The sequence below is a fragment of the Protopterus annectens genome, chromosome 4.part1 (assembly GCF_019279795.1).
Source record: "Protopterus annectens isolate FY-2018-M chromosome 4.part1, PAN1.0, whole genome shotgun sequence".
Lineage (NCBI taxonomy): Eukaryota > Metazoa > Chordata > Ceratodontiformes > Protopteridae > Protopterus > Protopterus annectens.
This window is the reverse complement of record NC_056734.1, coordinates 590793452-590806308: the sequence shown is the minus strand read 5'-3', so window position 1 is coordinate 590806308 and position 12857 is coordinate 590793452.

The following is a 12857-nucleotide window of genomic DNA, read 5'->3' as shown; positions in this document are numbered from 1 at the left end:
TGAGCATCATGTTTGCAAGATGATAAGTGGAGCTCAAAATTTTCAAACAGTGTGGGCACTCCCGGTAAATGCAATGACTGGATTTGGATGGAAAGCATCATCCTCCACTGCTCTAGATCCATGGTAGACATGATAGGCATATGTGGGGAAGGTGTCAGGTTTAGGACACAGAGAGGTGTTGCCAATGAGCCCAAGATTTTTATTAGACTCCTAGTTAAGAACAACAGTATCAGGGTTTTGCAGGGAGACTATTCTGGCTCTCAGTACAAGTCAGAAGGTTGGGATAGTTTAGCCGGGACTGTACATAGTGCCAGTAGTACCCCCGCAATGGTGAACAATGTCTACATCACTGCAATGGCCTACAGAGAAGGAAGAGGGGTACCTTCAACAGTTGGATTGGGGAATTTAGGACTGCAGACATTCCAAAACTGTGTCAGTATTAACTACAGGGAGTACCTGTAAGAATATAGGCAGGCCTGGTATTCCTAATGGTATTCTGTTATGTTCTGTTTTTTTTCACAGCTGCCAGGCACCATGTGGGCAATGTACAACCCCATGGGCCAGATTGGCAAGGATGTGGGAAGCATGTGGTATGTATACAGCAGAATAGAAGTGTTATTCTAGCATTAAAAGTTAAAGATAGCTTTATCATTATTTTATAGAGTTGTATCAAATTAAGCATGCATAACCCAACTGTAAAAGGAAGTATGCATGCATTAATCTGTAGCGCAAAGCAAGAGTCCATTATTACAATATCAAATTGCGCATACATATCCCAACTGTAAAAGTAAGTATGCATGCATTAGTCTGTAACACAGAGCACGAGTGCAATATTAGATTTTGTTCAGAGGTTGTGGATCAAAGACCACACTTCCCAACTATACACTTCTGTTAATTCTTCAATTATGTGTAATTTAAAGGTTTAAAGTAAAGGCGCTATAACAGTGACACACATGCCCTGCTGTAAACTGCAGTCTGTAGAATTGGAGCACCCATATACGCAATATATGTACATGTCAAGGAATACTACTGCAATCTGTAGTATAGCATGCATCTGTGAGGCACTGGTAGTCTTAAAAGTGAAAGTTAAGATAATGGAATCAATTAATTATATCAGTGCACTGTGTGTCACATATAAATGTACTAGTCTTATCTCTTTTTTCCTCTCACCCTAACTCTTATCTTCTCTTATTTTTATTTTGTTTTATTACTTGATGTCAAAATGTGTCCATCTCATCCATGTTTACCACGTCACTACATGCTCCACAGCACAGGGGGTAGGCCTGCCCCATAGGATCCACCTGCCCTTCCCCCCCACTAGCTCCAGCACAATTGCCAGCATATCTGGCAGCCAACCTGACAGTACCAGCTTTGTTGCCCCTGTATTACCCCTCAGGTAGTCCTGCCCAGAGGCTGAGGTGGTGATTTTATCACCCATACTGAATTAACAGGGATGGTGCTTAGGACTGTACACCACACTCTTGGTCCATGCCTTCACTGACTATAGAGGCTACTCACCCTCATTTTACATAATACCAGGAGGAGGAGAGGCAGATATCAGGCACACCAATAAGTGGTGAAGTGAGGTGACAGTGATGGCAGTCCAGTGGGTGAGAACTTGATTCTCACTGTTACTGAGCTTGATGACCATGAGTTTGTGATGTTCCCACACTCAACCCAATCATGGTGTCCTCCAACTATTTGTTTCTATCACTATCCCTTTCTCTTGTCTTGTTTGTCTTGTCTGTCTGTAATTGCTTCCTCACCTACCCAACATACCTCACCCAGATATTCCTAAGTCCCTTCCCCAACATTTTTCTGTCTCTTTCAAAAAAAAAAAATGGGCACCTGTCCCACAAAAAATAATTGTCCCCATACATAGCTCACCATTTTGCACACGTGTCTTCTTGATGCACTTGAGTTGGTCCAATTGTCTATGCAACATGATTGTGTTGTTGTGACCACTCTCTTAGAAGGTGACAGTCGGAATTTAGTTAATATTTGGCAGATATGTTCACTTTAAACTGTTAAAGGCATGGATAGCTATGGTTCTTTCCTAACTCCATCCTGCACATTCCTGTTCTGCTTTCCCTTTTTTCTTCCCCCTGCTTGCTCCCCATTTCACCACTGTCCTATCTTCCCCATTTATTTTCTATAATGCATTACTGCATGATAGTGAGCATCTCCCACCAACATACAGTGACGGTAATGCAAAAGTAGTTAAAAGTATTAAATAAAGTTGCATTTGAACCCAGTACCATCTGTCCCCAAAAATGAATGTATCACTGCATTAACACATGCTGCCACAGAGTCAGTAAAGTAGCAGGTGTATTCCAATGACTCAATACTAACTGTCAGGCTTTGTTCTTCCCCTTCCTTGATCCTCATTTCTCCACTTTCCTATCTACCCCATTTTAACACCTTTAATCTGGTCAAAAACTAGGATAACACACAACACACATAATTAGCAGAAAAAGCAATGGCTCCCTTCACTTTCTGGGCTCCATGTTTATGAGGAGCGGCAAATCTCTTACCTATATGCAGCGAAGGTGACCACTGGCAAAATGCAGCAACCCAACTCACATAAACAATTCATGTAATTGCATTATCACTCTGTAATGAAAAGTATTATATGCATATGTATTTGAACCCAGTACCATTTGGGCCAAAAATGCATCAATGCATTAACACATGCTGGCACATAGCCAGGTAAGCAGCAGGTGCAATTTCATAGACTCAGTAATAACTGTTAGACTTTAGCAATGTGGCTCGCATTTGCACACTGCTTACCTATGTGCAAACGTGTATCTTGCATGTGTTTGTACTTTGCTAACAATCGGGCAAACCCACAGCTCACCACCCTATAGAAATCTTTATATTATGCTGTATTACTGCTTACTGTCTATTTCCTGTATATGACATGGAATTACATGTGTAATCATTACAAACTGAGGCCTCTAACAATATGTCATCTATTTACAATACATCCATCTGTTGCCACACCCCAAAGCACTGCAACCCTGATGTCTCAGTACTTTTTCCACACATGTATTGACCACAATACAAAACATAATATCAAATGTGTGCTATGCAATGCACATCAATCTGGAAACAGGCAGAACTACAACTATTGACCCATATGCCTAAAACACACATCTTCAAGGCTAGGGAAGGAATCAGCACAGACCATATCCACAGGGACATAGGTGACCTTCAACACACTTGACCAAATCCATTTTGTTTTTTTCAAGAGTACATCTTGCTTATTGAACCTTGTGGACTTCTTGGATACTAGCCCCACAGATCTGGATAACGGATAACAGGACATAGCACCTATGTTGACTTATCCAAGGCCTTTGACAATATCCCCCATTCATGTGTCATAGTGAAGGTCACCCATGTGGGAATTAAACTATAACAGTAGTACAGGGATAGGCAACTGGCTCACTGACATAACAAACACACTCAAAGTTGGGGACTGCACCTCCACCAGTAGCCAATTACTATTAGAATATCACAAGGATCTGTGCTAGGCCTTCAACTGTTTACAAACTACTTCTCTGAAGTGCAGAGCATGGTAGATGGCCTGTGGTTTACCAAGTATGCAGATGACTGGTAACTGGATGCACTAATATAGAATCCCCTAATGATGGCAACATATTATTGAAGGAGTTACCACACACAAATGAATGGTCCCAAACACATGGACTGAACCTTAAAGCATACAATGACTCATTGTCCCCTTTGGCCATAAGGTATCCCTCCATGTTATGATATACACAGCACCCCTCCAAGCTCAATCACAGTGTTTTGAGATTTGGGAACACATATTGATAGCAATCTACACTTTCATCACTATGTGTCCATTGTGGTGACACACACATTCCACATTGTGCATATCTTGCATATTGACATCACATCAAAAACCAGGGTAGTCATAACTCTGCTGTACTCTGCCCTTATCAGACTAACTGAGTATAATTCTCCTTTCTGGCTGTACCTCAGCAGACACCTGCAGCAATTGGAGAAAACACAGGGTTGTGCCTGGGAGATTCCAGGGCCCCCAAACATGACATACATGGAAAGACTGAATGACCTGCAAATATATTCAGTATCATGCAGGCTGTTGAAAGATGACCTTTGCCTGCTCTACAGAGCAGTCTCAGACCCAGCACTACTTGAAATGCTGCATATCTACAAATCAAATTGGACAAGAATAACTTGGCCCATGATTCTCAACCTAGCCCATGACATAAACAGAACATACTGGGGAGACAGATATATCCCCCAATGACTCACACTCCACTGTAACAGGCTCCTACTCTGTGTGAATCAGTGCTCCTCAATGATCCTACTCAAGTACAACCTTGACTACTGCTTCAGTGATTGTAAAGTCACAAAATAGCATCCACAGAAGGTACTCCAGTCAAGGAAATATTTATTTAGCACTTTTATCCCAAGACTTCATCAGAATAAAATGACAAAATGTCAGTCAACCTTATATACTGTTCTACATACTCAATATAAACAATTGATTGAACAATCAAACAATTAAAATCTAAACACTTCAACAAAGCATCTTTTAAAGAAATATTACACAACATGGCACATATACTTACAAAAAGCACTTAATACAAATGCTACCATTGATTCCAGGATGCTTATCTGCTTGTAACCTGAATTGCCAAAAAGTTTCATTCCTCAAAAGCAATGTTTTTATAATCACCACCGCTTAAATCCCTAGGGAATGAATCTAACAAAAAATGCACTGTTTGAAATCTGCACATACAGTAGAATTTTATAAAGAGTATTGCTGATTTCACAGTTTAATACTATACAGATGTTATCTTATTTTCACTTTTAATTATTTTCTTGTAGACATACCTATGTAAAAAGACTGGCAGCTAGAGCAGATTGCAATATAAATAATACCAGATGAATCACAATTAAAATAACTCTTACTTATAATATGCTTATTTCTATGAGGCAAAAATACTGAAGAATCCTGCAAGATAAAAAGAGCACATATTACAAAAAACACTTTTATACATGCCGGGAGTTTTGTCAGTCTTAGCAGTCTTGCTATAATATTGTCTGTTTCTAAGTGTTATTTTAAACACTTAGCCTTCTTAACTACAAACCTAGGTTCATTACCTACTATTTTAAAAAATGTTCTAATCAGCCTTAAAAATATTCCGGTTCTGAATAAGAATGATATAATACTTGGATCATCCACAGTCATGCATAGACAACAGCTATTACGATAACCTTTTTCTGTATTATTATTATTAGAAACAGTGGAACTAGCACTCCTGTTCTCATTAGGCATGCCAATAGACAATAGAGGTCTAAACTTATAAGTCCTTTTTTCTACAGTTTCATCTGCAGCAGCCTTAAGAACATTATAACTGGGACATCTGGTTAATATCCCACCAAACTGCCACCAATATGTGACATCCCCTACTATTTTGGGTCAGTAAATAAGGAACTTCAATTCTCACTACTAACTCCAATGTGAGACCATCACTTAAACAGGGGTAATATTTCACAATGTCTCCTAACAGCACAACAGGAACATCCTTTATAAACTAGATTGGACTGTATACTTCGTTCCACCCATAATCAAACTCCTTATTACACAATCCAGAGCAATGTGTCCCAGTTTAAGACCTCTGATACACTCATACTTAAATAAATTAAATCTCATACATCCAAATATTTCTGGGAAAGCCTGACACAGATTACCAGCTGTGTCTCTTTCCCCCAAATGATACAGTTAAATGCTGACACCAACAGAGTGTCTACATGCCCTTTCAAAGGGATGTCCAATTATTAAAATTAGATATAAAACAAATGGTAGCATATGACCTGAAGCAGCCAGACATTTGGAGTGGCCTGGGAATTATTAAAGCAGGTATAAACACTCCCAAATCACTAAAGAATACACTGATTGACCAGCCACAATACCAGATAATAAAAATATTTAATAATCAGCAAAATGATTAAAAAATACAAATCAGTAATTTCAATGACAAACAGTATTCAGTCACTAGGAAAATGAAGTTAATACTGAAGGCTAGAAATCCAATATTTAGAAAAAGTCTAATTAGCTATAATTCTCTATCTAACTGAAGAACACTGTCCCTGTTATAAACTAAATATTACAACAGAGCAAAGGCAGGCTTACAGTTCTTGGTGAGTCCTTTGAATATCCACTGCTCAGTACAACTGAGACCTTGACTGAGAACTCAACTGAACTGAACTCAACTACTATTACTGACTCATCTGTCTTCAGCAGGCTGTTTTATAGACTAGTTTGACTGTCTCAACTGTTCTAGTTCTTATTTTCATTTCACTGTTTGAAAATCAACAGGCAACTATTTATTAAAGTTCCTGTCTGTCTTTTAGTCTCTGAAAATAAATACAGAGCAACTGGAGACATTCTGATGACATAACCTGTAGATCAGTTGACTGAGACAGCCTGCATTTAGAATCTCCTTCACAAACGTGTGCAGTTAGAAATGTAGAAGGACACTGTTCAACTCTTAAACAAAGTATTAATCAACATGTCAGAACTTATTTTTAATATCTTAGCTAGTCATGCTGGCATATAACATACAAGTTAATCTGAAATTATGTACAAAACTCCAGCCAGACATGCCAGACATGCTTGCACAAATGACAGTGTCTAATTTCTTCACAATAACTATAAACCCTGTCCATAAAAATCTTATCATTTCATGAAGTGCATCCAAAAAATTCTCTTGATTAGTAGTCAGCCTCGAGGCCCTGATAATCTGCCCCCTAGGTATATTTTTATTCATGTATGGTGGGTGTGCACTAAAAAAGTGCAAATAGTTGTTAACAGAACATGCCTTCCTCTAAATATTACTAGAAAAAGTCTTACTACTTTTCTTCCATTGTATGGCAACATCCAAAAAAAGTACATCACTGCCTAGACAGCCTATGTTAATGTCTACAAAATCAGTAGTATCACTATTATTTGAAACAAAAGCAGTAATAATATCTAATTTAACATCAGTAATAAAAAAATCATCCACAAATCAATAGGATTTAATTACATGTGTTTAAAAAAAAGGCGTATTATGCAAATATTCTGTCTCTCACCACCCCATGACAATACTGGAGAAGGAGGGGGCCACTGTTGCCCCCATTGCAACCCCTTTTTTTGGTGGTAACTCTGATCATTATACATGAAAAAAAAATATTTTCAAGCATAATTTCCATACATTTACAAATAGTACTTATCATATCACTGCTATAGGAGCTAAATTTCACAAGACACAGTCTCAAAAAATCAACACCGTCTACCCATGGTATGCTAGTATATGGAGACTTCACATCCAAGGTGAACATATTAATATCCACTTTGTCAGTATTTAACCTGTACAAACAATCCAATCAAAATGAAATCAACAATGCTCCTTATAAACATTCTACTGCATGTGCAGACTTCAAACAATTGCATTTTTTTTGTGTTAGATTAAGTCCCTAGGGATGCAAGGGTTGGTGATGATAAAAAATTGATTTTGAGGAGAGAAACCTTTTGGCAGTTCAGGTTACAAACAGATAAGCATCCTGGAATCAATAATAGCATTTGTATTAAATGTTTTTTATAAGTATATGCATATGTAAAAGTGTAGGTGTCATATTGCATACTGTTGCTGTAAAATTGTGTTGCTGAAGTTTTTAGATTTTGATTGTTTGATTGCTCAATCAATTGTTTATTTTGAGTATGTAGAATAGTATATAAGGTTGGTTGACATTTTGTCATTTTATTCTGATGAAGTCTTTGGATGAAAGAGCTAAAAAAATATTCCCTTGACTGCAGTGTCTTCTGTAGATTTTATTTTGTGGGTTTTTGTCTTATACATCCTTTGGGTTGGTGTTTTTTTCTTTGTTGTGTTACCTGAAGATGCCTGCAGTGAAAGAGATGAAATCTTGAACAAGCTTTCTGTTCATTCTATACCTGATGAGTTGTGCTCCATCATGGAAGGAATAAAAAATATGTTAGGTACCTTACAGTGTTCTATGGCTATGTTTAACAGCCAGTTTTCTCAAAATACTGCTCAGTCTACATCACAGACTTTTGCTGCTGTTGCTTCAGGTTGAACCCACTCTTTGGCTGCCCAAGAAGGAGACTTGGGTGAAAGAAATATAATTGACACTGCTGCTACTTTAATGGGTACTGGTTTTGAAAAGTATTTGAATTTTTCCACTAACTTCTTTTTCTACTTTTGGAGATGTTTATAACAGCCACGCAAATTATGTTTATCAGCCCAATATTTCTGAGTAGTTAATGCTATTTGATAAAAAGCTTAACAAGTTTCAGAATCTTTTCTTTTAGGGCATGTATTTTGAGCAGTGCATTAATCTGAACATAGTGACAAAAGGTTTGAGGGTCTATAAATGCTTTAATGGGCTGATTGGTGAAGATCCATTTTTAAAGGAAGTAACAGAATTTTTTCAATGACACTGGCATCAAGTTGCTTAAATTATTGATTAGAGATAATGAGGAGATGTTGCAGGCTAATGATGAAATTAAAGCCCTTGATTTTTCTATTTTTCAGCACTTGCAGGAGTCACTTGTTCGTGCTGAGGTTGATTCCATTATGTCTTCTCTACAGATTGGGGCAACCATTATTATAGAAAGAAAGAAGTTTAGCAGAGATTTTGTGGCCTATAAAAATGGTGTAGCATATCCAGCAGTTGCATTAAATAGTTTAGCCATTGTTTCTTCTAATGTCTCTGGTTTTAATACTTCTTCCTCTAATGAGAACTCTGGCAGTATGGAGCATTTACCTTTGGAGCAAACCATTGCAGTTCTTTCTTTTTCTCAAGAAGGGCCCTGGAGATTAGAAAGACTGGCAGGCAGGTAGGTCAGCCAATCCTCAGACTTTATCAGGTTTTTGGTTGCTCAATTAGATGAGCTCAAAAAACAGAGGAGGGTATGCCAACAGAGGCAGGAAGAGACATGAGTTGTTGAAGACAAGTGTTTTTGCAACTTCTGTTTTATTTTCTGGATATTGCACTATGTTACCTGATAATGTTTAGAATTTTACTCAAGAGCAGTTCAATACTGAACACATTGCAGTTCTTAAGAAAGGTTTGTTTTATGTACCTTCACATAGAGCAAATTTAAGTCAAACATTAGTAGACAAAGTTATTTTGCAAGAAATTAAGTTTGTCTTGTTTTTTTATGACTGTTGTGATCCTATTATTTGTCCTTTTAAAAAGAAGAACACATTTAATCCCCCATCACCAGCTTTGGTGTTGTTACTTTATGATTTATGTGAAAAGGATATGTTATGCATGTTTCAAAGTCAGTCTGTGAATAAATATTATAATTTAAACTGCCAGGACAAAAAACGACTTGTTTGAATTGTCTAAAACTCTTGCTTTGTGCTTTATGAAAGCTGACAAGGGTAGTGGCCTCATTGTATCAGTCTGACTATGTTACTGTAATTGAAAAAATGTTGAATAATGTTCAGGAATATGAGAAAGTTACTTTGGATTTTGTTAAGAAAAGATATTGGTACATACATAATATAGTGTTGGATTTACTTAGCAATTGTTCTATCAGTTACAGAGTATTTCAGTTCTTTTTGTTGAACATCCCAGGTTAGCTATTTTGTTTGATCTCCCTAAACTTCACTGAGGGACATATCTTATGTATTTTAGGTCTATTGTGCCTGCTAAAGACACTGTCACTGAACACATCTCCATTTTCTTAGACTATTTTTTAAATTCCTTGTTCAGAAATTAAATAGTTATAGAAGAGACTCATTGTATTTTTGGATGATTTACACAGGTTTAATACTGATAAATTTGAAATTAATATGTTCATCTTGGATGTAAAGTCTTTATATACTAGTATACCATGGGTAGAAAGTGTTGATTTTTTTGAGACTGTATCTCGTGAAATTTAACTCCCATAGTAGTGACATGATAAGTACTGTTTGTGAACTTATGGAAGTTATGCTTGAAAATAATTTTTTTCATGTTTAATGGTCAGATTTACCACCACAAAAGAGAGGTTGCGATGGGGTTAACTGTCGCCCACTCCTTCACCAATGTTGTCATAGGGTGGTGGGAGACAGAATATTGGTATAATATGCCTTTTTTAAAACACATGTAATTAAATATTATCGATTTACAGATAAGTTATTTTTTTAATACATGCTTTTACTGCTTTTGTTTCAAATATTAATGATACTACTGATTTTTTAGACTTTAACATAAGCTGTTTAGGCACTGATGTACATTTTTTGGATGTTGCCATACAATGGAACAAAAGTAGTAAGAATTTTTTTTAGTAATATTTATAAGAAGGCATGTTTTGTTAACAACTAGTTGTACTTTTCTAGTGCACACTCACCATACATGAAGAAAAATATACCTGCAGCAAATGATCAGAATCTTGAGGCTGACTATTAATCAGGAGATTTTTTTGATGCAAATCATGAATAAATAGTATTTTCTATGGTCAGAGATTATAGTTATAATGTTCTTAAGGCTGCTGTAAATGGAACTGTTGAAAAAATGAATGAGACCTTTTCCACCTATATTGTCTGTTGGCATGGCTAATGAGAACAGGGGTGCTAGTTCCACTGTTTCTAATAATAAGACAGATAAAGGTTATAATAATGTTTTTTGTTTGTGCATGACTGTGATGATTCAAGTATTAGATCTATTTTTACTCAGAAATTGAATATTTTCAAGGCTGATTGGAACATTATTAAAATAGTAGGTAATGAACCTAGGTTTGTAGTTAAAAAAGAAAAGTGTTGAAACTTCTGTGAGTATGACAGCTGCAAGGTCCCAAAAGAAACAGTAATGCAACCAAAAAATGAGGACCAGCATGCAAGGCACCTTATATAAAATACTTTAATAAAAGTATTGGGTTCTTTTAACACAGACCGGTTTCAGCTGATACAATACAAAGCCTTCTTCAGTGTAAGGGATACAGACAAAAAAGAACCATTTTATAAGTAAATGATTCGATCATATGATTAATTACAAGTGCTCATTAAGACCTGGTTTAAAGAGACCACCAAGTTTAATGATCCATTTTCTCTCCATGGAATTCAGTAAATCATGCCAACCTAGTTTATTATTTCTAGATCTTTTGATAGTTTATTATTTCTAGATCTTTTGATTTTATCTATAATGGTGAAACTAAAACATGCATTATTATGTACTAATGAATGTTTATACAGCGCATTGGTTTCTCTCTTATTTTTGATGTCACTTAGATGCTCAGATATTCTAAATTTCAAGGGTGTTGAAGTTTGACCAACATAAAATGCAGGACAATTGCACTTGGCCAAATATATTACCCAATCCAATGAGCAGTTGGCAAAGCAATTTATATTATACACTTTGGGGGTATTTTGACTACTAAAACTTTTAGTTTTAAGTACCTTGGCACAATGTGTGCAATGTCCGCACAGAAAGCATCCAAGTAAAGGTTCACCTGACAGTGTAGTTTGGATTGTATTAGTGACTTTAGCTTCAGAATGTTTAAATTGATTAAAGAAGGCAGATACATTTTGCCTTTGCGGAAAGAAAACAAGCATCTGTCACCAAGAATTTCATTGAGTTTTGGCTCACATGTTAGTATGGTCCAGTTTTGCTGAACAATGTTGATTAGTGTATTAGTGTTGCGTCCGTATGTGGTAATGAGTCTTGGTGGTACACAATTTGATTGAGTCTTGATTTTGTAAAGAAGAAGATCATCACGTTTCATATTATCCACAGTGTGTTTTGTGTGTAATAAATGACCCATTTTGTAGCCCCGATCATGAAATCTAAGAATTAAATCGTCCCTAAAACATGTATATGTATGTCGATCAGAACAAATGCGTTTAATACGCATGAACTGGGATTTGGGAATGTTTTTGCAAATATGGGGGTGAAAGCTGGAGGCATGGAGTAGTGAATTATTTTCGTGGAATTCACGATGAATTTTTGTAGTCAACGTATGATCAGATGATCGGCGAACCAGGACATCCAAAAAAATCATTTTATTTTTATCATAGTTGACAGAGAATTTGATTCCCCATTTAAATTCATTCAAGTAAGTGGTGAATTCCAAAAGATATTCACTATCAGCCCTCCATACCAACCAGCAGTCATCCAGGTATCTACGCCAGATGTCCATTTCCTCTATGTAAATATTATGTGAATTGTCATAAATTACCTGTTCTTCAAAATAAGCCATGAACAAATCTGCATATATGGGGGTAAAAGACACTCCCATTGCTGTCCCTTTAGTTTGCAAAAAACATTTTCCCTTGTAAAAGAATACATTCTTGGTCAATACATGTTCTGTCAGACCCAACAAAAGGGTGTTAAAGCCAGGTTTATATAATTCAGTCTTATTGAGCCAATATACCAAAGCCTCCAAACCAGCCCAGTGTGGTATGTTAGTGTATAATGATGTTACATCCAATGTACAAAGTAACCAATCTGGATCCAGCTGTGTTTCAGAAATAGTTTGAAGAAATTCAGTTGTGTCCCTTATTCTTGCCCTAACACATTGTAGAAGCGGCTGTAAGTATTTAGTTAAGAAAAGAGATAGAGGTTTAGTTAATGAATTCCTGCCAGAAACAGTAGGTCTACTGGGAGGATTCTGAAGATTCTTGTGTATTTTGGGTAAAAAATACATGTACTGTGGGCAAGGGTTGGAAATAGTGAGTTGAGATCGTGTATTGTTGGTAATAATACCTTCTTCAACATCTGATATAAGAAAAGAATTAATCTGTTGTTTAAAAACAGGTGTTGGATCAATTGTTAATTCAGAATAGTATCTTACATTGGATAATTGTTTAAAG